The following is a 26,510-nucleotide window of genomic DNA, read 5'->3' on the forward strand; positions in this document are numbered from 1 at the left end:
GAGTCAACATCTCCCCCTGCTATCAACAAAGAAAAATGCAAGACTACATACTAAAAAACTCATCTCCTCTTTTAGCTGTAATTTCATGTTTTAAATGGACTCTAATTTGTCACAGAAATATGGATACTTTTGAAAGTTAAAGGAAATTCTATCTATAACCATTGTAAAGCAACAGGGAGAAATTAATATAAATGGACATACCAATTACAACACACGTCAAAAATATAAAACAAAATGATTGTAATGCACATCCCATCTCAATCATGGGAAGATGGGATTATTTTTTCCAATTTAAATAACTTCAGTGCTGAATCTGGATGACATTACGTGAACATTGGAAGCATATTGTATTTCACACATTTGGATTTTGATAAATTAAAGAAAGTAATGTATTGCAAACAATTTTTGCTTTTAATGTGGCTTAAAACAACCCTCTAGGAACACAGCTAATAAAGATTCAAAGAGTAACTGTCGAGTTCAGTGCCACTGAAACTTCAGGGACCAGACTGAATTCAAATCCAGTTGCCACATAGTCCAAGATGGTCCAGTGCCCCTTTTTCTAAACTTTCTCTTTCTTTATTCTTTGAGTTTTTCACGTCATATCTCCCCTTCTCACCCATTTCCCTCCTCTATCCCCAAAATAAAACAAAATAAAAATTTAAAGAAGAAAGGGAGAGGAAGAAAAGGAGACTCTCATCCTGGGTGCTGCAAGGTGATACAATGAGTCACGCAGTAAACCCCTTCATCCATACATTTTTACATGCGCGCATTTATCCAAAGATTCTTTGGTATGGTTCAAGACCCCTGGTCTCTTCTACACCATTGACACTAGGCCCTAACTGGAACTCTTTTTGGAAATCCTATAGCTGCCCTGTGTCCTGGAGATCTTGCAGCCCTGGGGCCACAAGACCAACCCACCCTAACCCCTAACCCCCACGGAACACCAACCCCTCTGCCACCTACATGGTCCAGGAGATCACAGATGGGGTAGATGTTGGTATGGACCAGCACATAGCCCTGGTTCTGGGCCTGGGTCGCTGCAGGGTTGGTCAGCCTGCCAGCTCTGCCCTGTCTTTGGCACCAAACACTCCAGCGTTGCCCTTCTAGCCAGTTCACCCTTCAGAATGATAAGCAAGGAAGGGGCGGGGCCACTTCTCCCTCTCTCAGGTTCTGTTCTCCCACTCCTGCACCTTCTGAGCCAGCTCTACTGCGTAGCCTGGGAGATGTGGGGGCTGCTCTCCCCAGTGCTGCAGCTGATGAGGGGCAGAACATCTTACGACCGCAGGGTCAGATCTTCCACGTACCTCAGATGTTGTTTGCGGGAGGTGGGGAATGAGGTGGAGTGAGGGGGTGACATCTTTACTCCACCCACCCTTGCCACCACTTGACAGATGAGAAATGGGAACAGTTCTCCCATGCTCACAACTTCGGGTCTGGCTTCCCGACATTTCAACCAACAGGGATGTCTTTAGTGTGATGCCCAGATGATGTGCACACACGCAGGGCCTGCTCTACCACCTGCCTCTGGCATGGATGGGTGGGGAACAAGAGAGGCGCCAATGGATTCTCGCTCTCCAGATTCCACGGTAGATATCCTTGATAACCATGGAAATAAAATTTAAGGAACAAAATAAGCCTTTATCTAAAAGAATACAATCTTTAGTTGGCATTAGTGTCAAATTTTATCTTTTGTTTCATTAGTTCCTAGCAAAAGATCCTAGTGTTGTGACCATTTTTGCCTTGATTAGAGTACTCATTAAAAGAACACTCATGGTAGACGTGTCTGTGGCACATTTCTTTCTATAGCACAGAGGATTGATTTTGGCTTCTATATCAATATGTATAAGGTTAAGTGATAATTGCTCCCTGTAAGAAACGTTAAGTGGGTAACGGTCAGAACACAGCTTTTTCGGGTACACAGTATAATGACCGAGAGTGCAATGTTCTTTGATGGGGACCATGATGGATACAGTGTAAGAACTCTGGGAATGCATCTGTGGAACGTGTAGCCCCACCTCATAGCATCCGTGAGTCAGATTGAGCTGCAGGAAATGCAGTCAATGGAAATGGCTTATAGAACTAAAGGGAAAGTGTGTCTGCCCTCAAGAAAGTTATGGATGCCGTGGGTTCTCGGTGAGGAGAGAGCCACAGATTCTGAAGGAATAAGATAAGGCATCTCGGTGTGCGGAAAAGGAAGTTCCTCATCCCTACCCAACATCTTTTCCCAGATACCTCAGGATAAGTCACCTAAAGTTCAGCAAGACAATCATGTTCTGTATATAATATCACTGTAACTTTAGGATGAAGATGACGCACTTTAAAGGAAATACACAAACGCCATCTAAGCATTAAGGAAATTAAAGATAGGTATAATTAAGATATCAATCAAAAGCAAATTAGAAAACATCTGGAACGGAACTGACTGACTTAATTGGCAATGTTCAGCATGCTCTAATGAAAGCAGTGATTGGCCCTAAAAGGCCTTGTTAGATATGATCTGGGAAAGTGTTTACATTCTAAAAAGTGTGTCTTCCGTAAAATATCTTTTTTTTAGAACACAGTGACTCCCTATGTACTAATTCGGGAATTTTAATTTGTTCCCTATAAACATTTTATTTATAAATATCATGCTTCAATATAGATCACACTATAATTACCTTTGCCTTGCGCAAGCATTCATGTGGGATTTTCAGGGATAAAAAGCACTGACTAAGTGTCATAAAAACTCTTGGCAAGGAGTGGCCCAAATAGACCAGGATCAGTTGCCCTCTCATGAATCACGGTTTTCTTCTCTCTAACGGGGAGACTTAAATATTTACCTTTCTTTTCCTTCTGAGGTAAAATGGTCAAAAAAGGCAGAAGGGAATTTTCTGTGAATTTGTTCAAATTGAAACCTGAAGCATGATTAATAAAAACTCAGAGACAGATATTGGGGTTCAACCTGAAGGTCACAAAAGCAAAACAGTCAGCCCCTGGCTCTACCTCACTCTCAGTCCAAAAATGGTGATCCTGCCCCCAGGAATCCTCAGAAAGAGACTGAGTCTGAGAGCTGTCTCCTCCCATTTCATAATCCTCTCTAGTTCTGGGATTACGGGCGTGCACCACCACTGCCTGGTTTCTATGGCAAGCTAGTGTGGCTACTGGTACTAAAGGTGTGTGTTACTGCTGCCTGGTCTAAAAGGCCAGCCACTGTGATTGTTTTACTTCTCCAGTCCTCAGGCAAGCTTTGTTTATTAAAATGCAAATGAAATGCCACTACAAAACCCTAAATGATAAGATAAAGATAGTCATTTTTCTTTCTGACTTACATTTTGTATCAAATTCATTAGCTTATTTCGCAAACATCTATTGAACGCTTGCTGCATGCGAAGCCTTGTCTTAGAGATTATAAATACAATCAATCTCAGGGTAATTCTACTCCTTGGCCTCATGAAGCTCATAGTGAAGAAGAATAGATTGGTCTGAAAATCCTAGACCCAGGAATGCAAATGCCGTAAGCTCTCGTGGGAAACTGAGGAGCTTGGAGGAATTGAGAGGAGGATGAGAGGCACTGAGTTTAAAGAAGCTGCTGCCTCTGCAAGGAAGAAGAGGGGGTGAGGAACTGAGCAGAATAGATCACATGGCTGGAGCTGCAGAAGGCAGCAAGAGGCTGTGAGATAAGGCAGCATAGCTGGGACAGCTGAGGAACCACTCAAGCCTGAGCTGTTGCTCTCCTCTGTGCAGCGAGACTTCCTTTCTTAATACAGGAGTATGAAGCAAAGGTTGCCTGTGATGAGGAAACAGCCAGCGCATAAACAAACTGAACCTAGGAGACTGGCAGTCACAAGGTGGCTTGCCAGCAGGGTATCCATGCAGTTGGTGAGGACTGAGGGTTGGCATGAGGGGACATGTTCAGAACAAATGACCTTTAGTTTTCATACTGAAAAAAAATGAGATGAAAATGAACTATATCACATTATAATTACAGATTATCAAAGAACAATTATAGTGTTTGTGTGTGTGTGCATGTGTGTGCATGCGTGCATGCGGGGGGGGGGGGGTGAATGTAAGCCAGAGGACAGCTAGAGGAAAAAGTTTCTCTCCTTCCACCCTAAAGGCCCCAAGGATCAGGGCCTTTGCTAACTGGGCTATCTTTCCAGGCCACCACAAGATCAACTACAAAATGTTCTCAGAGACAAGTATTTTAAATTATTGGCATATGTATCTTAAAAGAAATAAAAATTATTCTTGTTTTTTACAGTAATTTAAACATGAACACTTTGCTGACTACTTTGGTAGAATAGCTGACATCCTGCAGATTTAATTTACTATCATTGAAGACTCATTGCTGCTGCCATGGAAACACCCTCAGGTGTAGGGGAACCAGGAACCCTCACCCTGAAATCAGACGTTCCACCACAGACCTGAGAAGGTGCAGCCCAGACCAGCACCTTACACTCCAGGAAATTCTTTTGGCATACCATACATTTTCTACAATATGTGAGGGGAAATATTTTGGTAGATTCCTGTTCAAAAACCATTTTAAACATGAATACATGTATTCCATCTTTCAAATATGATTTAACAAAATAAATGTGCCCTTTATATTTATAACTGGAAAAGAAACATGAGTAGTTCTGCCTGAATTGCCGAACAAGCTCATCTCATTGAACATATTTTGCAGATATCTGAATCTATAATACATCCGTAATCATGTCTGACCTTTTACTGTCTCAAAGGTCACGACGTGAAGGTAATCAAGCACTCTCTCCTGATTGACACCATGCATGAGTGCTTAATCTTCAGGTTTTAATGGCAATTGGTGTAAATATTTTAATCTAATTTATTGGACACTTTCAAAATGATTTCATATATTTTATTAAAGGTGAAAGTGAAGGCATATAATATTTCTGTTATGAAGCTTCAGTTTAAACTTGACATTTCCTGGGAAATTATTAAAGGTAAATTATGTTATCTGGTAATGTAAGACCTAATGAGGGTTTTTTCTTGTTCATTAAAAATAGATGTCTTTTCATACAATAAATTTTGAATATAATTTTCTCTCCCACAACTCCTCCAAAATCCTCCCCCACTTTCCCACTCACACAGATCCACACCCTTTATTCCTTTCTCTTATTAGAATACAAACAGGCACATAGGCAATAATAATAATAATAGTAACAACAATTTATAAAAACAAACCAGAATAGAACAAATAAGAAAACAGAAGAAAGAAAACCAAAGGAAAAATTTCAGGAAACACATATAGACACAGAAATACTATGTTTGCACACACAGAAATCCCATAAAATCACAAAATCAGGAAACATGCCATTCATGCAAAGAACATGTAAGATTAAAAAATAGAAAGAAAAAGCTTTGACAAAGCATTATGAGAAAAAGAACCTCCAAAAATGCCATTGAATTTGCTTTGTACTGGCTACCAAGTGTTGGACATAGGGTCTGACCTCAATAGTGGTTTGTATGCTGTTGGAATAGGGCCACTTGTTCATTTCCCAGCCACCCAGACTTCCGTAATAATCACACAGAAATTGTATTAATTAAATCACTGCTTGGCCTATTAGCTTCAAATTCTTATCAGCTAAATTTTACATCTTAATTTAACCCATCTCCCTTAATCTGTATATTATTACAAGGTCATGGCCTACCAGCAAAGTTTCAGGGGTGTCTGTCTCCAGTGGTGGATCCACAGCTTCTCCTTGACTCCGCCCCCTTTCCCCCAGCATTCTGTTTAGTTTTCCCAGCCTACCTAAATCTACCCTATCACAGGCTCAAGAGAGGTTTTTATCAACCAAAGAAATTCACAGCATACAGAGGGGAATCCCACATCAGTATGCCCAATGAAATATTATTAAAGAAAGTTGATCTTTTATTTGTTTTAGTGGTTTTTTTTTTTTTGTTTTTTGGGGGTTTTTTTGGTTTTTTTTTTTTTTTTTTTTTTTTGGTTTTTCGAGACAGGGTTTCTCTGTGGCTTTGGAGCCTGTCCTGGAACTAGCTCTTGTAGACCAGGCTGGTCTCGAACTCACAGAGATCCGCCTGCCTCTGCCTCCCGAGTGCTGGGATTAAAGGCGTGCGCCACCACCGCCCGGCTTGTTAGTGTTTTTTAGTTGGCTATAACTTCTGGGTTAGTGGTGTGGGCTTGTCCTCACTTCCTCTCTCAGCACTGTGACCCCCATCTTACCCAGAATGGTGCAGGCCCTGCACGTGCTGCCACAGTCTCTGAGTCCTTGTATGCATATGTCCGGCTTTGCTCGTGAGGCCTTGTTTCCTTTACATCCTCCATCCCTTCTGACTAATACAATCTTCTGCCTCCTTTCCTGCAGGGTTCTCTGAGCCCCAAGGGTAGAAACTGGATGGAGACATCCCATTTAAGTCCGGGTGTTCTGAGGCCTGACTTCTCTGCACATTGTCCAGGCTCTGTACTCTGTATTTGTTCCCATCTACTGCAGAAGGAAGCTTCTCTGACAATAGCTGGGCAAGACTCTGATCTATAAATATAACAAAATGTCTTTAGAAGTCATTTTATTGCTACATTCCTTTGGCAGAATAGTACTATTTTGGTTGTCTCCCTAGGTTGTTGGCCTGGCTGGTCTCAGGTTCTTGGTCACCCAAGCAGTATCAGGTATGGATTTCATCTCATGGAATGTGCCTTAGATCCAATTTATTATTGGTTGATTATTCCCACAACCTTTATGGCATTATTGCACCCATGTATCCTGCAGGCTGGTCACCATTGTAGAATGAAGGACTTGTAGCTGGGTTTGTGTTTAACTTTCTCCTCTGGTAGCATGCAGAGTACCTTCTAGTACCATGAATCCTAGTCAGTAGGAGTGAAGGTTCTACGTAGTCACCAGCTTAATTTCTTTGTGTCCAGTGAGTTTTGTAGATGCTGTATTCAGCAAAATGGCCTTACCATCAGATTGGGGAGAGCAATTAAGGACCTTGGTAATAATACCCTGTGCTGTTTGGGAGCTCCCATGGAACACTTTGGCCAAGAACTTGATTAAATGTAACCCATTACCAGAACCAGAAGCTTCGTCTGGTGAAAAGAGATGCTTAGTCAGGACTCTGTTTCCTCTATGATTTATTAATTCCCTTTAGATCCCCTTCACATATACATATATTTTCAGAAACTTCTACCATATTAGGGTTCCATACAAACTCCCAAATGAGCTTGTTTTACTTCACTCCTCACATTCCCTTCTTAACCACCTCTTCTCTCCCCTTCAGTGTTTGAGCCTCTCATCTCAGTCCTTCACCTTCCATACATCTGTAACTATCTATTCTATTTCTCCTTCCCAGGGAGGTACAACCCTGTGCCCAGTCCCTTAACATTCATCTAACCTCTGTGGTTATGTGTGCTGTAGTCTGCTTATTAAATGTTTAACAGCTAATATCCATATTTAAGCAAACGTACTATATTTGTTTTTTTGGTCATTTGGGTTTCACTCAGAATGATTATAATCTAGCTCCATACATTTACTTGAGAATTTCCAAATGAATATAATAACAAACCCAGAATTTCAACTAATAGGTTATCGCTGTTCCATATACAACAACAAAAAACCACATTAATTTTTCCTATAGACTATATGCCAAAATCACTTGAGAAATGCTTAGCCTTTTAATATCTCTTGACTTTATATAACTATAAAAATATATATCTAGTAACACCTAAATACTGATAAAATTTCAATTGATACTTTGCAGTAGACTCTACCAAGTAGAGGAATACTATTATATGGAGAAAAATAGACAAATTTCTGCTTTTTATGTGTGTATGTATACACAATCATATTCTTAATGAAGTAGGACAGAAACTCTCATGACAATTATGGTGATCATTTCTGTAACTTTTTACGAGCTACGCTCTGTGTAATACCATGATGGTGAATAAAGCATTCTGTAAGTCCATGGGTGGTAGTTTTAGAAGAAGAATTGTATGTAAAATAAGCAAGTCTGCATAATTAGTACCTATTCTAGGAATAACAAAAAGATGGCCTTTATGTGATGTAAGTGGTCCAATGTAGTGAACCTGCCAACCTGATTTCTAGTTGGCCACTCCAGGGAATGATACCATATCTGGGAATATTGTTGGTCTCTGCTGCTGGCAGATTCTTCACTCACTCAGAAGCAGGCCCAGACAGGTCAACCATGGTAGTGGGCCCATGCATAACCTCTATATCTGCCACCATAGCCATTTTGTTCATGGACCCTCTGGACCATGACAGAGATGTCTAAATACTAATAGGTTGAATACTATTTACATACAGTCTCATCCTGTCTAATGGGTTACATGGGACATAAATATCTTAAAATCTTTTGCCTTGTCTTAGTTAGGCTTTCTATTACTGTGATAAAACTTTGTGACCAAAAGCACCAAAATGGAAGGAAAGGGTTGATTTCGGTTTACACTTTCACATCATACCCCATCACTGAGGAGAGTCAGGAGAGGAACTTAAATGAGACAGGAACCTGGAGACTGAAGCTGATGCAGAGCCTTGGAGGAGTGCTGTTCACTGGTTTGTTACCCATGACTTGCTCAGCCTACTTCCTTACAACACTCAGAACTACCAACCCAGTGTGACACTACCCACAGTGACCTGGACTCTCCCATATCAATCATCAGTCAAGAAATGATGCACAGGCTTGTTCACAGGGCAATCTAATGGGGCAGAATCTCAGTTGAGATTCTCTCTTCCAAAATACTCCAACTTGTATCAAGTTGACAAAAAAAAAAAAAAAACTAACCATCATGTACCCATTAGTAAAGACATCCAAATACCCTTTCCCCAAATGTCTTTCTCATTCCTTTTTCCATTCATATGTCTTCCAACTCCCCAACCATCAAACCAATTCATTGGCTATCATTTATGAATCAGTATAACATCACACATCTGGTCAATTTTCCTTCCAGGTAAAAGTACCATGGTGTATAATACCTAAATTTCTACCCACTACAAAACTTTTGAGTCACTGGGGTTCTTTAAGCTTGTCATAAAAAAAGATGTAGTGATTCAGCTGTTCGTTACATTTTGTTATTTAGGTGAAGTGTAGGTCCATTTGTAAACCAGAACCTCATCTTTTCTTCCCAGGCCAACCAATCATAGAGGGTGAGACCACAGGTACAAGCTTAGAAACACAGGCATTAAAGGAACAGGAACCATAGACACTTTAGCCACTCCTTTATGCAGTTAGTTGTACTCTCAGGACCTGATTAGGCCTGACCATACTATGGCCATCTCCATTGGATGATGGATTGCTGCTATACACATCCAGTTTTATGACTTGATGGGCCAGATAACAATCAGCTCATGGCGGACAGTACAAGGTGCATTGCAACTTGGTAGTTCATATTCAAATGCCCAATCGCAGTACAAAAACTGTCTCTCAAAGGGAAAGCAGTTATCCAATGCAAGTCACCTAAGAGGACCTGCCTAAGGCTTTGAACAAAATCCCTGCCTGCCTATTTATTATTCTTTTAATAATGTCTTTGAGATTAACATGGATTTCCATGACATTATTACATTATATATATATATATATATATATATATATATATATATATATATATATATATATTAGTATGCATGTTGTTTGTCTAACAATGCTACAACCTTAGACCAATGCATCTTAGATTACTAGTGTCATACATTTTAATTAAATATGCTTTATAAGTTATATACTCAACACATATTAAACATATATATTAAATACAATGTAGAGTCTTTCATTATTTTTTGCAGTTAATTCTCATTTTTAGACAAAACCTGCCTGTTCCTGGACTTTAAAGAGTTCTCAACTTCTTATTATTACTGAATTCATTTTTTCAGCTCCCCAGCACAATATGACCTTGAAGGCTCTCTGTGGTGGCTCACAATCTACCTGCTTTTGACTTAGCTTGTACCCTGCATGTGGGCCAGATACAAATCACCAAAGCTCCAAGGTAAGAAGTAACACTGAGACAGCTTTTCTTGGCTTCCTTTCTCCCTGGAATCTCAGTTTGGCTGCCATAGTAACAAGACCTATCTTTCTCTCTGTGTCTCTGTCTCTGTGTGACTCCTTGGTGGGGCCAAGCAGATTGTGTATTTACATGCCCACCAAGGTTCAGAGTCATCCTGCCTGCCTGTGTTTGTTCTCAAAATGGAGTCAAAAGCTACTTGTAAATTGGAGTCTCTCAGGACAAAGCAGAGCCTGAAAAATCACATTTTACCCAATATGGAGTAGCTAAGAACAGGGCACAGCCTGATCTCAAAAAAATAGGATGATTAAAAAAAATGTCTTTCCTATGTGCTGACAGTGATCTTGTGAAGATTAAAGTTGGTACAGATACCAAATTATGTGCTATTTTATTTTATTTCAATGATATCCACTAAAGATAACAAGGAGCCCAGTTTGAGATACTCCCATACCCTGCTGGGATGCAGGCAGGTTTGGGCATGTCCTGAAAACTGATGAGCCAGGGCTGCCAGCAGCCTATTTACAGAGCTGAGCAGCCTGATAAGGAAACGCTAGCTCTTCTAAGGAGTTCTAGCTTTTCCTGGACTTGTGGCATGTGAGAGCATGGCCAGAAAACCGAAGGGTCTGTAGGAAAAAAAAAACCTGAGAATCCCCCTGAAACATGCCCGCCCTCCACAAGAAGAACCCTAGCAGGAGGAGTTTAGTCCAGAATATTCTTTATTGTCGTTATTGAAAAACAAAGACTTTAGACACAACATGATTAGCCCAATTCCTTGAAATTTCTTAAGTAAAACTAATCTCTCTCAGGAAAGTAATTGACATATGGAAGAAAAAAAGATTAAAGAGAGTGCAGAGCTAGGAACGCACTTCAGCCCACAATCCAGCAAATACGTCAACATGCACAGAAAGAACACATTGCAGTTTCAACTGCCGGGTCCCCTCATTGCGCTTTCCACACCATGGATGATTATTTCAATCTTATTCATTGACAGGGAGTAAATTTTGAACCCCAACTTTTATTATTTACTCCCCTATTGAGTATCAATCCTCATCTACGGTTCAGTATTTCCTATTTCCTACTAAACAAACTTTCAAATGACTGAGCATGCCACCCAAAGCCATCCTATAACCCATAAACTATCCTAGACTGATTGTTTTTACTCATAAAATGATAATAATGACCTTAAATAAGGTGGAGGAATGATAGAGTAGTAAGCCTTAAAACACTAAAAATGAATTCTATGATATATTAGAGTTCGATAAGAGAGCATGCTTGAACTCAAGTCTAGAACACATTTACTTTCATTTTAGATTTCTAGCTTCAAATATCAACAGTCTATTAACATGGAAAACCACACATCGAGTCATAAATTGTGCTCCTTTTAATTTCCAGAAGGCTTTAGCAAAATCATAGTGCTGTTACTGTTGTTCACTTCTCATCTTTGATGAATTTGTTGTGAAAATGACCTTTTTCTTATTACCGCCTTGATTTTTTACCTTGAGTCTCAAAATTAGATGTGAAATTGCTTCCACCTTAGCCAAAGCCTCCTTCATCTTATTATGAGGCCATCATAAATGTCCCAGTAGTTTAAATGCCATTTGTCATTTTCTCCTGGCCAGGTTCAGATTACCACTTTTAGAAAGATTCTATTTTCTGTTTTGTTTGTTTCAATTTGCTTTAGGATTATTGCTTATTCTTGTTGTTATTGTTATTTTAGATGCATAAAATCCTTAAAGAAAAATAGGTTTTTATAACATCCCAGGGTAACTCCTCTATGCAATTTATGTTATGCTGCATGTTGTGGAAACTAAGATTCTTTTCACCAAAAGTATCCTTTTTAATAGAAGGTATTTGTTGTACTAAACAATTCATTATTTTAATCTTTTTAATGCATTTATGAAATTTTAATCAATATGTATTTTCCTGTTATATTAAACTTGATTGCGTACACAACACATTTATTTCAGCATCTCACAAAGGATTTTTTTAAAAGATGCCTACAGATGCTTATAGCTGAAGTAGTAATTATCTGTAAACCCAACAGCGAGTTCCAGTGCCTGCTCTCAGTTTTGTGTCAGTGGGAATTTTTGTGTCTGCCTGAAGGAAGTAAGCTCTGCACAATGCCGGTTTGGGGACGATTTGAGCAGTGCACCAGTGGAATGAGGAGCTGTGGGACAAACTGCGTATTAATGTATTATCGTCATCATTAAACTTTACAGTCAATATTGAATCTATTTTGGTTTGATTTGATTCTATTTGGTTGGATTGCATTGTTTTGTTTGGAGACATGGCCTAACTCTGTAGCCCAGGCTGACCTAAATCTCATTATGTAGCCCATAACGGTTAAAAATTCACAGTGGTCCTCCTGCTTCTGCCTTTTGAGAGCTGGGGTTAAAATGTGTCACTCAAATATAGGCACCAGAGTCATCCTTTCTCAGGATGTCCCAGATTTTAATTTGGTTGTAATTAAGATGTGCATTCCTAACCTTACTATGGAAATAGGTCATTCATGTTTTGGGAAATGATGACATGAATGTAAACAAGAAAATGTACATACAATGTAATTTCTTTTTTAAAATTTTAAAAGATGTCTTTTGATTTTATGTGTATGAGTGTTTTGTCTACATGTATGTACGTGCACACATGTACACCTGATGATAAGGATGTCAGAAGAGGACATCGGATCCACCAGAACTGGTGTTATGGATGTCTGTACACTACCCACGAGGACCTCAAGTCCTCTGCAGGAGCACTAAGTGTTCTTAGCTGCTAAGCCACAACGCCAGCCCCTTTGTATAATGTGATTTCAAGACTTGGGACAAAGAGATTTCAGGTGATTCGTGGTGAACACCAGAGTCTGTGGTTAGTAATGATTCCCCAAGACTTTGTGAGGACAAACTCAGTTGTCCCCTTCTTTCTGCCTTCCTTCCCTTTCTCCTGTGTCCTCTAACAACAAAGCAGAAGGCCAGGAAACTGGTTCAGTTAGCAAAAAATACATAGGGAGTGAAAAATCCCTGGTTTATGTCATTGTCACAAAGTAAGAGTATTGCGTGGGTTATTTGAATCTGATGTGGTCATAGTTTATGCTAGATATCTACAAATCTCTCTACATGATAGGCTGCCTTCAATCTCTGCCTCAGCTTGGTTTGGTGAAATAGAAAGCCAAGCCCATGATCTTGCCGTTGATGCTCCCCACCTTTCCTCTATCCAAAATCTTATGGAAGACTCCTTGGTGATTTCAGAGCAATTCCACTCTCAGCTCAATTTTGCCATGATGAAATGCTTTCTTCAAAATGTACAGTTGTAACAGCTGGTAAGAAAAGTGTTTGGCCATACAAGAGAACGGAGAAACTGAATGAGTGAAACATTTTCATATGGAACTGAGTATTGTCTCACTACAAAACACAAATGAACTAGAGTGCACGAGTGAATTAATTAGATTTGGGATTTGGGGTTTTCAATAAAAGATGGTGACTCTCTCTAGTTCCTTCCGCAGCCAGCTCAGTGACCTCCACTATAGCTCGTTTCAACTTCTCACTAAAATATCAAATGACAAAAAAGTCCCACATCACAAAGAAAAACACCACTATCAGGCAGCCTAACACTATAATTTTAGAGGAATTGACAACAATCCTAAGATTGATAGGGCTGGATTTAGAAAACCAATTCAGAATGCAGCAAATGGCATATACTAGCTTCAATTTATGGGAAAATAAAAAGACTTTCTAAAAATAGAGGCAGGAAAATACTTGATCTTCCAAACTGTCTACTTCCTGACCCAGAAAACTAGGAATTTTGTCAATCAAAAAGCTATAAAACATTCTTCTCTATCCTTCAGTTGCCAAAGTGATGGTAAACCCACCTGTGACAGCTTCCACCTATTCAGTGTCCAAGATGAGAATACAAATCCCAGAAAGTGGCCAAGCAAAAATAATGCAAAATTTGGAAGTTCCTGGAAACAGAAAATTCTGGTAATCATTGACATTTGTGCAGCATTAAATTTCTATTTTAATGAATATTAGAAAGGAAGGGTCTGGAGAGATAGCTTAGAAGTTAAGAGTACCATCTACTCTCCCATAGAACCAGGGTTCAATTCCTAATACCAACCTGGCTGCTCATAATGTCTATAACTCCAGATCTGTTGTCTTCTTCTGACCTTCAAAGACACTTCATGCATGTGGTGACCAGATATACATGTAAGCAAAATGACCACACATATAAAATAAAGTAAAATATAAAGAAACTACCTAAAATAGATATAAAAGGAATTCCAAAAGAGCTACTATATAGTAAGCAAGGTAATTTCCCAACTAGACATCATATTCTTCCATGTAAACCTCCAAGTAGCAGAAATGAGTTGCATATTTTGTGTCATTGACAAAGGAGTCTCATAAATCCTCTTCCCCAAAGATTACAGACTATTGACAATGCTATCAGTTACAATTCACGACCTGATGGTAAGACTCTAGAGTTGGGGGCACTACACATGTCACCAAACAGAGAAATCAGCTGGTACTCAACTTAGAAGCTTTCCCTGTGTTGACTAGCATCCATAGTACTATTGGAAAAGAAAAGTAATCAGTAATCCTACCAAGTCACATAGGCTATGAACTACAATAGCACCAAACCTCAAGATATACCCACTAGTGCCGGAAATGGGTTACATCTAATCAAATATTAGCCAAAGAAGCCCCGTTGAAACCTCCAGACAGTACAGGCTTTTTATCAAGGCTTTGGTTGCTCTCTATAAACTGATGGTAAAGTCCTATTTCTGAAGACAACACCTACATAACTCACTGAACATGGAGATGTCAAACAGGTACCTACCTGAAGCCTTCACTCTTACTGACCAGTGTCCATCATACTAGGAGGTACTCTGTACACTACCACCAAAGAAAGTTAAACACCAACCTAGCTACAAACCGTAAAATCCATAATCTTCCTTCAAGACACACTGGTGCAATAGTGGCACAAAGGTTGTAGGAGTAACCAACCACTATCTGGAATTAAAGCCTAGCCCATGAGATAGACCACATGCTAGGTACTGCTCATGTGGCCAAGAACCTAAAAATAGATAATCCAGGGACTTAGTGAAAAACTAAATATTACCATTCTGATAAAGGAATATAGTCAAAAAAACTCTTAATGGCATTCTGCTATACTTATAGGTCATTGTCTTTCTTAACCATCATTAGAGAGGTTTCCTTCCTGTATATTTCTGGGAACAAATACGAAGACTCATAGCTGGACAACATGCAGATAGTGAGATACCTTAGAACACCCAGTCCTAAATGAAATGTCTTCATCAAAGCTCTCCCCTCAGGAATCAGGGGACTCTGTAGAAGAGGAGGTAGAAAGATGGAAGAGCCAGTGAGGATGGAAGACACCAAGGAAACAAGGCCTTCAAGACACAACAGAGTTGAGACCATGGCAGCATGCACAGGGTCTACACAGGTCTAAACCAGATGGAGTCCCAGTATTGACAGGGAAAATGGACACAAGCCCCCATCCCTAGCCCCAAAGTTATCTCCAATCGATAACCCCTCACAAAATAAAAATTAGTTATCTCCAATGGAATATCACTGGGTATACAGACAACACCTAATGTCAGGCCCCATGCCCAGCCAGAGATGGCCAACCCAAAATGAAGGTCTTGGATCAGCTAGTGACCAGCCCTGTGTTTGAAGCTGAACCACAAAGAGACCCTGTCTCAAACTGGATGAAAAGGACCTACAACCAAGAAGGTCCCCTGACCTCCACGTGAACGTGGTGGCATGAACATCCCATACTCATATGCATGTGTGCACACACGCTCACACACATGTTACGAAAATAAGGAACAAAGAGCTGACGTCTATGGCTTTGTAAAATTTAAAGTTTTTATGCTTTAGTTTACACTGTGAACCACTATCACTAGAAGATTGTCAGGGCAATTCAGCTCTTTTTGTCTTTAGATTTTTTTATTAAGAATTTTTTAATACAATCTTCCCTCATTTTACATAGCTATCCCCATTCCCACTCCCTCGCCTCCTCCTACTCCACCCTTCCCTCAACATCACCCCCCATTCACTCCTCAGAAAGGGTAACTCAGTGAGCTCTCACTAGCTCAGGTCAACTGTTTCCATGGGTATCAACGTCATGGTTTTGACCCCTTTGCTCATATTACCGCTCCTCCTGCTCTTGGACTTGTCTCCAGTAGCTCAGCCCAGTACCTCGCTGTAGATCTCTGCACCTGCTTCCATTAGTTGCTGGTTGAAGGTTCTATAATGACAATTAAGGCACTCATCAACCTTATTACAGTGGAAGGCCAGTTTAGGTGTCCTTTCCACTGTGGCTTAGAGTCTTAGCAGGGAACATCCTTGTTGATTCCTGGAAATTTCCCTAGTGGCATGTTTCTCGCTAGCCCTTTAATGGCTTCCTCAATCAGGATATCTCTTTCCTTTCTCTCCCTCTCTGTCCTTAGCCCTTCTTGAGCTTTTTGTTCCCTCATGTTCTCCTCCTACCTCCCCTTCTCCCCTCCACTTCCACCCTCCCTTCTCTCCCTCACCACACTCCCAATTTTCTCAGGAGATCATGTCTTTTTCCCCTTCCTTGTATGTCTCTCTTAGGGTTCTCCTTATTACCTAACTCACCTGTCTGACTCCAGTTCCTCTCTTGGTATTCTGCACAGCTGGAAGCAGCAGTGTAGACAGGACTCTGATATTATAAACAGCAAGTCTAAGCCAGGCCTTTCACACCTGTGAGTTTCAGTTTGGTCACTGTTAAAATGCAGATTTACAAAAGAAAAAGAAAAGAAAAGGAAGGGACAAGAAGGGAATGGAAGGAAAAAAGGATCCTACTAACTTAATTGAGTAGGTCTTAGAAGGAATACACCTATGGCCAAAAATCACTCTTTGAACTACATTCCCAAATTTGTTTTATTTTGTGAACATTAATATTTTCAGTAGCTGCCCAATTGCTCTCTAATGAAGAATTGGCTTTGGACCCATAATTATTCTATAAAAACTCATGTTTATGCCAAAAAGGTCCTTTCTTGTTAACAATATTGACTAATAAGGCAGAAGATTTTTTTCAGTGTGTATAAGTGAAAAACATTTCATAACTGCATCATTTTTTAAAACAAGAAACCACCGGAAAGACTGTCTCATATGAAGAAATTATTCTCTAATTCAAGTTTTTTTCCTGGCTTCAATACGAGTTGAGGCTGTTCATCTGAATTTGATCCAGTTCAGTTCATTTTGCTGGAAACTTATCTCTTATCACTTACAGTCCCATGTCATCAGAGGCATGCCTGAGTGTCTGAAAAGATTACTGTAAATTGAATTTTATGAATCAATTTTGGTTGTAAGTGCTCTAGATTACCTCAAAATTTGCTTCGTGAATTTATTTTTAATCCACCTGTGTGCAAGCTGAGCACAGCTGTGCTGGTTTTTCTACAGAGGATGGGCCTTGGCACAGAGGTGGGATGGGCAGGAGAGTCCAAACAGTGCTCGGGACTCAGACAAGCATGTGGGAAACCACTTTATCGGTATCAGGAGTCAGAGGGAGAAACAGCTTGGTATTTTAATCAAAAAGGTTGAGTGGTATAAATGATTGAAGTAACTGTTAGGATTTCAAACTTAAATGTTATTTGTGAGTATGAATGTCTCTGTGTCATCTCCCAATTTGTAAAAGGTAAGTAGGGTCCCATTTTTGAAGCTGCAACCCCATAGAAAACTGTTTTTATAAGAGACTCACAGAAAGGCAGTTATCAAAAACATCAAGGGAGCTTCTGCTTTAGCTACTACATGTCTTGTTTTCTTTACCGTTCATTATATTTATTATCATGTTCATGGCATTAACATAAATATAATATCTTCATAATATGTATGACATAGTACTTCACTCGTATAATTAAAATAGATAGTCCCAAATAAAGGGGAGATGACTTTCTAAGTAACAAAATTCAGATAAGATTCTTTCATTATAGAAAAGAAAAAAGGAGTGGCATTTTGAAAATGTAAAATGCCACTCAGTTTTAATCATCTTTTTATTTGATGTTTGACTGAAATAATGCAAATGTCCTATAAATACATGGAGTTTTCCAGATGGAAGTGTTACCAATAAAGGAACTTCATTAAAACATGTCTTTTGAACACAAGGCAATGAGATAATGTTGTCTTCTAATTCAGCTGAGAAATTTCCAAATTAAAATGTAGCTGATAAAATATAAAATACAATATTGAATATGGTAATGCTAGTAATTTTTGTAATTGGACATGGCTACTTAGGAATGTCTTTGAACAATATTTATCAGTGGAAAATTTTTTCTTGATATACTATTCTACTTCATTGTGGTTATCTGTGCTATACAAAATTATATAAAAACAATTCCATTGATTTATTTTTTACTTCTACTTACTCAATCCTATTATCTGATATCTATTTGATTTCTTAAATATTATCAATACAAGAAGGTAAATATGGGCCACAGTGTAGTCCAGATGGCTTTGTTAAAAACTTTACATAATTAGCATATAAGAAAAAAAACAGTTGGCAAAATGAAGGCTGAAAAACCCACTAGTCAAAGCTCATTAAACGTCACCACCAGAGAAAACACAGAGAGGTACTTCTTCAGAGTGTCTGAATGTGAGCTGGTTCTCAGTGTAAATACTAAAACACACAATACTAAATAAAATATACAGATGCATGAATCTGTATGCAGAACTCCGTGTAACAGAGCATGTCCAAGATACTCATGGTATGGAAATGGGGGGGGGGGTGAGTTCCCACTGTGCAAAAGACCCGTTCTTTGTGACCAAAGACTCTCTGACTCCGCTTCTTTTCTCCCAGCATTTGGTTTAGTTTTCCCAGCCTAGCTAAGTTCTGCCTTGCTATAGGTCCAAAGCAGTTTCTTTATTAATCAATGGTAATCACAGCATACAGAGGTAATCCCACATCTGTCTCTTCCAGCTGCCTTTGGAGCCAAGTGTAGAACTCTCAGCTACCTCTCCAGCAACACGTATGTCTATGTGCTATCATGCTTCCCACCATGATGAAAATAGACTAAAACTCTGAAATGTAAACCAGCCCCAATTAAATGTATTTCTTTATCAGAGTTGCTGTGGTCATGGTATCTCTTCACAGCAATAGAAACTCTAACTAAGAGACTCTCTCACTCCATTTTCTCTGTTTCCTTCTTCCCTCCCTTCTTCCCAGCTGATTATTTCTTCCAAAACCATTTATTACCATTCAGACTGAAACAGTACCCATTACAGCCATAGGAGACTCATTATTAATACGTCAGTACCTTTCTGCTTCTATGCCCCACCTTAAAACAATCATCAGAAAGACACTAACAGTCCAGGCAGAAGTCGTCCACCACTGAACCACTTCTTACCAGTGGAAAGGAAGGGTATGTTATGGGTATCAATTATGACAGATTAATCAGAGGCATGGACACAGAAACACCTGTATAAGACAAACAGTGGAAATGCTTCTTCACAGCACTAGAATATCTCAGAATTATGACAAGAAGATATTAAAGAAGCCACTCATGTCTCAATACCCACTATACTAGATGAGAGGTAACAAGGAAATATTTTTCTATTCCTTATAATTAAAAGTGTTAATTTTCCTTGATAAAGAGCTTGCGTGTGTGTTAGTGTGTGTGTTACTGCATTGGGGTCAGAGGACAACCTCAGATTTTGATCTTTGCCTCCATATTTGAGGCCGGATCTCTTTATTTCTTGCCCCTACAATACCAGGCTAGCTGGCCAGCAAGCCTCAGGGAATTGTTTTGTCTCTTCCTTCAGACTCACTGTAGGAGCACTGGGTTTCTAGACACTGATGTGGAGGTGATGGGGAACCTCCTTCAGCCAATGACTTTTAAGAGTCTGGACCATGTTGGGTACCCATGAGACTTTTGGGTACCCAGAGAAAGCCGCAGACCCCCGCCAGCTTTCGCTCTCTTCTCCCCATGCTCCACACCTTGAGGTTGAACCCCCATTCCTGTTCCATGAGTTTTCCTCCTTAATAAAGAAAGGCCTTAAAACGCAAAAAAAGAGCTTAGACCAAACAACACTACATTTTGAGATGAGAAATTCTATGTGCATCAATTTGAAGACTTCTGTATTCTACTTTCAGTTAATAATCATTTTTTAATTTTATTGATTTTTATTGATCTCTACTTTATTCTCTGCTTTCCTCCCTACTTCTCCCCCTCCCCAATTCTCCCCTCTCCTTCAACCCTCTCACAAGGTCCTCGTGCTCCCAATTTACTCAGATCTTGTCTTTTTATACTTCCCATGTAGATTAGATCCATGTATGTCACTCTTGGGTTCCTCATTGCTGTCTAGGTTTCTGGGATTGTGATTTGTAGGCTGGTTTTCTTTGCTTCATAGTGGTTTAAAAACCACTTATGAATAAGTACATGTGATAATTGTCTTTCTGTGTCTGGGATACCTCACTCAAAATGATGTTTTCTAGCTCCATCCGTTTGCCTTCAAATTTTAAGATGTTATTTTTTTCTGCTGTGTAGTACTCCATTGTGTAAATGTACCACATTTTCCTTATCCATTCTTCAGTCGAGGGGCATTTACGTTGTTTCAAGTTTCTGGCTATGACAAACAGTGCCACTATGAACGTGGTTGAGCCTATGTCCTTGTGGCATGACTGAGCATCCTTTGAATATATACCCAAAAGTGGTATTGCTGGGTCTTGAGGAAGGTTGTTTCCTAATTTTCTGAGAATTCACCACACTGACATCCAAAGGGGCTGTACCAGTTTGCACTCCCACCAGCAATGCAGAAGTGTTCCCTTTTTCCCACAACCTCTCCAGCATAAGTTGTCATCAGTGTTTTTGATCTTGGCCATTCTTACAGGTGTAAGATGGAATCCCAGAGTGTTTTTGGTTTGCATTTCTCTGATGACTAAGGATGTTGAACCTTTCCTTAAGTTTCTTTCAGTCATTATAGATTCCACTGTTGAGAGTTCTCTGTTTAGTTCTGTACTCCATTTTTTATTGGATTATTTGTTCTTTTGATGACCAATTTCTTGAGTTCTTTGTATATTTTGGAGATCAGCCCTCTGTCTGAGATAGGGTTGGTGAAGATTTTTTCCCATTCTGTAGGCTGTCATTTTGTCTTATTGACTATGTCCTTTGCTTTACAGAAGCTTTCCAGTTTCAGGAGGTCCATTTATTAATTTTTTCTCTCAGTGTCTGTGCTACTGGGGTTTTATTTAGGAAGGGGTCTCCTGTGTCAATGCATTCAAGTGTACTTCCCATTTTCTCTTCTGTGAGGTTCAGTGTGGATGGCTTTATGTTGAGGTCTTTGATCCATTTGGACGTGAGTTTTGTGCATTGTGATAAATATGGGTCTATTTTCATTCTTCCTGGAGGTCACTCAGTGCTCCCAGGCTTTGCTCTGCTCCCATGGAGTTTGTTCTCAGGCCTGCTCTGGCCCAGGTCACTCTAATAATCATTTTTAAAAGGTTTTGGTGAGGTTTTAGTTTTGGTGAAATGATGGCAATGTTCTAACCTTGGGGTTGTCTTGGACTTTTACTATGTTGTTATTAGAAAATGTAGACTGCACTAATTTTTACAAATCTGTTTTCATCTTGATTGTGATTGTGTTATTCATTTAAATGTCTCTAAAATTGTTTCCTCAAACCACTAAAACTGGGACAACCGCATGCTAGGAGTTGGTCTACACCACTCCTGGTGTAGACTTGGAGGAGTCAGAGACAGCACACAGGTGCTCACCACAACACTGCTCACAAAACCCAAGTTCCAGGAGCACCCTAGATGCCCATCAGTGGCTAAGTGTGTAAAGGATATGTGGTACATATGCACAGCTATGTGATTTCTTCTGGAAGAACTTAAATGATCATTTATTTATCTCAGGTAAAGTGCTGACAGCAAACCAAAGAAATGGCATCACTAGAATCTAGCTTAATGAACCAGGGAGACATTGGGGCATAGGTGAGCTCCAATTTCAAAGCACGGGTGAGAAGCTATAGAAAGATAAGTAACGCAGTGCACCTGTATTGCTGAAAAGCCCAAGCCAACCTGAGTGGGACTCCGGAAAGCTGCAGGAAGTATGCAAGTCTGCGAGAGAGTCCTCTCCCTCAGTAGCTGGTCACTGTTTCTGTAATCCTTAGACATGGTTGGTAGGAATCAGGGGCCACACTGCTGGGTTTTTGTCTCTTTCTGAGCTTCCTGGGTGCCCCCCTCCTCCCTACAGTTTGGAGCAAAGAATCACACAGTAAGAGTGGGATTTTATTCAGCTTTAGAAAAAACACAAAGTCATATTTGGGCAGAAATGTGTGGAACATATCCTGTCCAGCAAAAATCAGCCAGACCAAACAATATAACCATCACTTGTTTTTTTTCTCATATTCAGGATCAAGAATATGTAAATAAAACCTTCTTCTCAATAAAACTTAGGCACACTAGTAAACATGCCTAAAATAATCTAAAGTGTCTTTGAGACTAGTAAGGTACATTTCAGTGCTTTGTATATAGAATTTGACTAAATATATACTACTATATATTCGGATATCATTCATGGATTCTCTCAATGTTTGTTTGCATTCTATTTGATATTTCTATATCTAAGCATACATAAGTCTGCTGCTACTCTTTTACTTTTGTCATGATTCTCATATATGAGAAATATATCAATCTTGAGTGACTTTTGCACAGTTGCCCATGCTATTTTAGTTGATATGTATAGATTTATTAGATTTTATATTTTCAGTGTACCTTTTTAAATGAAAAGATCTATTTTCTCATTTAACCAATTTTGGATGTCAATATGTTTGACTGTCTTTCACTATTAAGCATTCTTGGCCACTGTTTTGTTTTATTTGGTTTGGTTTTTGTTTTGCTTACCATAAAAACTTTATTATAATTGGGGGAGGGGGGGGCTAGGGGATGTCTCAGTTAAGAGTACTGGCTGTTCTTTCAGAGGACCCAATTTCAATTCCAGCACCCATGCAGCAGCTCACAATAATCTGTAACTCCAGTCCTAGGGAATCCAACACCCTCTTCTGGCTTACATGGGTACCAAGCGTGCATGTTGTACAGTCCCACATGCAGCCAAAGTATTCATACCTATTAAATAAAAATAAATTTTTAAAGTTGTTTAAGTATTATATTTCGAATTTAAAATCAAGTTGAGGGATTGTTAGTACATAACTTAAATAAGATAAAGCTCCAAATGTAATATTATTCTCTGGCTACCTTATAGATAACAATGCTTTCTCTTGTTTGTTATATATACTTATTTCAAAAATGGACATCTTTTCATCCATACCAGTAGCTACCTTTTCAGTTCAAAATGCACACTGTAAATTTCGTGAGATATCATGTTTAATGATTCCCTCTCTGAAAGGTGGGATATTAACATGCCATCACTTCTCTCTGTGACACCCCTGCATCCCTGCTCTCAAAGATACGGGCCTCAATTTAAGAATCCCATTTACTCTTTGGAAGTTACACATTAAGATATAAAAAAACTCATTTCCAATGTAATAAATAATTACAGATTAAAAATTCCTTAACCCATCTAGGCAAAAGCTTTCATTTCCATACAAGAAGCAACAATATTTAAGTTGCTGGTGATTCCTGCAGACACTCTGTTTAAATTTGTGTGCTGGTTTTTCTTTTATAGTTGTTAAGTTTTACAAAGATTTCTTTGCCCACTTAACATGCATTTTTTGTCTCTGCAATATTCTTTCTTTATTTCCATTTCTAAAGAGTCCCTCTTCATTAAATAGATTAAAATATAGAAAGAACAATTATGCAACCTCAAACAGTTAATTTTTTTCCAGAGCCAAAGTTGGCACAGGTAGCAAATATTGAGGGCTTGCAAGTCACTCAATGTTCTTTGCTTCTTCTCTTCCCTGCCTTTGAGGTGAGAAAGAAGCCACGGGTGATACGGGAATGAAGGACCCTAGCTGTATTCCAATAAAATTGTGTGTATTAAAGCAAGCAGTGGGCTAGATGTCACCTGTAGGCCATAACTTTCCCACCTCTGTCTCAGAGTTGTGCATGTTTTTTCCTATAAAATGGCAGTACTAATAACACTTACCTCATAGGATATGCTGAGGTTTTGTGGAAATAACCTACATGGGCAATTGCTAAGGACTGTAATTTGACATACTAATGCACTACAGCTGATATTTTGTTGGCAGCCACTGCATTCTGAGTACTTTAACTTCTCTCATTAGTCCTAAAAATAGCCTTTATGTATTTAATGAAAAATAACATTGGAACTAAGGGAGTTGAAAGTGACTTGCCCAAATTTTAGTCAAGAACACAAGTCAGGGGGCTGGAGAGATGGCTCAGCAGTTAGAGCCCTGGCTGCTTCCCAAAGGACCCAGTTCAAGTCCCAGCAACCACATGGAGTTCACAACCATCTGGAACTCCAGCCCCAGGGGATCTAACACTGTTTTCTCATGCCCTTGGATACCAGACACACACTATACATACATATTATGACAACAAACTCATACATCTAAAATGATGAAATAATTTTTAAAAGTGTGTAAAAGTAAGAACCAGTTCCCTCTAATTTTTTTGCTTGTTTATTTTAAGATCTCAAGCATTTTCGGTTTTATGTACAAAAGGCTAGTGTTATGGTATTGAGCGATCCATTTAAAAGGTCACTTAGCCTAACCTACTGAGGCCTGTGTCCAAGAGTCCTCAGCAATACCACCATCCCACATGCAGCTCCTGTTCCCTCATCTGACCCGAGGGGTTTGAGTAGACCCAGCAGCAGTACGAACTCTGTCCAGATTTTCTCAAGTGCATCCAGTATTGCTGCCCATAACCATCTTACCTCCAAGTCAGTAAAGAAAGGTTCACTCCGATCTTAAATCAGCAACCTTCACCCACAGGGCTTGTTGAACGCTAACCCCTGCCCAGTACTCTCTTTCTAGGATAGAAAAAAACATTGCTTACACATTGCTCCCCTCTTGATCCTTTCCCACCAGCCCTTGACCCAAAGAATCTCACCAGGTGTTTTCAGAAGACCTAAGAGATCTCCTTTTTTCCTGTTTCTTCTTGCCCCTCAATTCTGGTGGGTTAACCCAGTGCTCATTGTGTTCCTAAAACCTCTGCCTTGGTATTTTTATTAGTCAAGAAGGGAATTAGCAAGCCAGATGCACTGGATCCACTATGCGTGCTTGGCACACTTGCTCACTGCTTTTATGGTCTGTTTACTCTTTAAAACTACATTTGCAGAGTTAAGCAACATTCTTCCCTCCTCTCCCTCCTGGCAAACTTCAACTAAGTCAAGTAAATGCCTACAAATTGTGATTCTTTTGCAGAATAAACTTAAGGAAGATGACAGTCATTTTCACATAAACGGAATTTGGGGAAAAAACAGGATTTGGCATGGCAAAAAAAGCATGTGCCAGAGATAAAAAGCCAGAATTGCAAGAATAGACTTTCTTCATACAATGTATTTTGATTATGGTTACCCCTCCCCCAACTCCTCTGAGACAAGAATCTTAGCAGACACCATGTAGTCACTGGCCCTCCCAGTGAGATCAACACCAATTCAACCGCTGTGCATAGAATCTACAGATGTAAATGATTTGGGCCCTCCTGTCCAGTGCCTGACCCATGACTAATAGAACTGGTCCCCTTATCAAATCCCACAGGTAGTGTCTAAAGAGGAAGACCCGTTTTCCCATGAGAGGCACAGAGGTGTTGGAAGAAAGCTAAATACGCTAATAGGAGCATGCAGAGTCACACATGGTTCACAAGGGACCCAAACTCAGCACAGTCCCTCTGGTCCTCAGAAACAGAAGCAGCAAATCTCTTGAAGTGGTAGACGTTAATCTACAGAAAACATACGTGCCACATTTCTCAGGTGGCCTAATTTTCAGTATTTATCAGAAAATATTTTGTTACTAAGTACATATTACAAGTTATGAATTCAAATTTTTAAGAATTTGCAAGATAAATTCTAAAGCATTTTCATGCTTTTTATCAGTCACCTTCAGACTGAGCCCTGGGACCATCTGAACAGGACTTTCTTCTCACACAGTAGGTCCATCCCTTCTCTCCCTATGAAGAGGTGCTTCCGTCGCCTTAGGAGGTGCCAGGCGCAACCAGAGTCAAAGCATTACCTTCAGATCTTTTCATCATAATATCGCCTTACTTCCTCTTCATTTTTATTTTATGGCTATTTTGTCTGCATGTATGACTGTGCAAATACCATCCAGCTTGTTCCCTTCTGAGGCCAGAAGAAGGCATAGAATGCTCTGGAACAAGGGCTACAAGCTGTTGGAAGTTACTGTTTGGGTTCTGGGAATTGAAACTGGGTCCTCTGGAAAAGCAACCAGGGCTCTTAACTGTTGTGAGATATTTGTACACTGTGTGAGGTGTATTTCTGTGATTGGTGTAATAAAGAACTGAATGGCCAAAAGCTAGGCAGGAGGTACAGGTGGGATTTCCAGGGAGAGAAAGAAAAAAAGGAGGAGAATCTAGGCGCACAAAAGACACCAGGAAACTCAGAGAGGAAATAAGAGGTGCAAGATGGAAGAGAGGTAATGC

The sequence above is a fragment of the Arvicola amphibius genome, chromosome 11 (genome assembly GCF_903992535.2).
Source record: "Arvicola amphibius chromosome 11, mArvAmp1.2, whole genome shotgun sequence".
In the NCBI taxonomy this organism is placed as follows: domain Eukaryota; kingdom Metazoa; phylum Chordata; class Mammalia; order Rodentia; family Cricetidae; genus Arvicola; species Arvicola amphibius.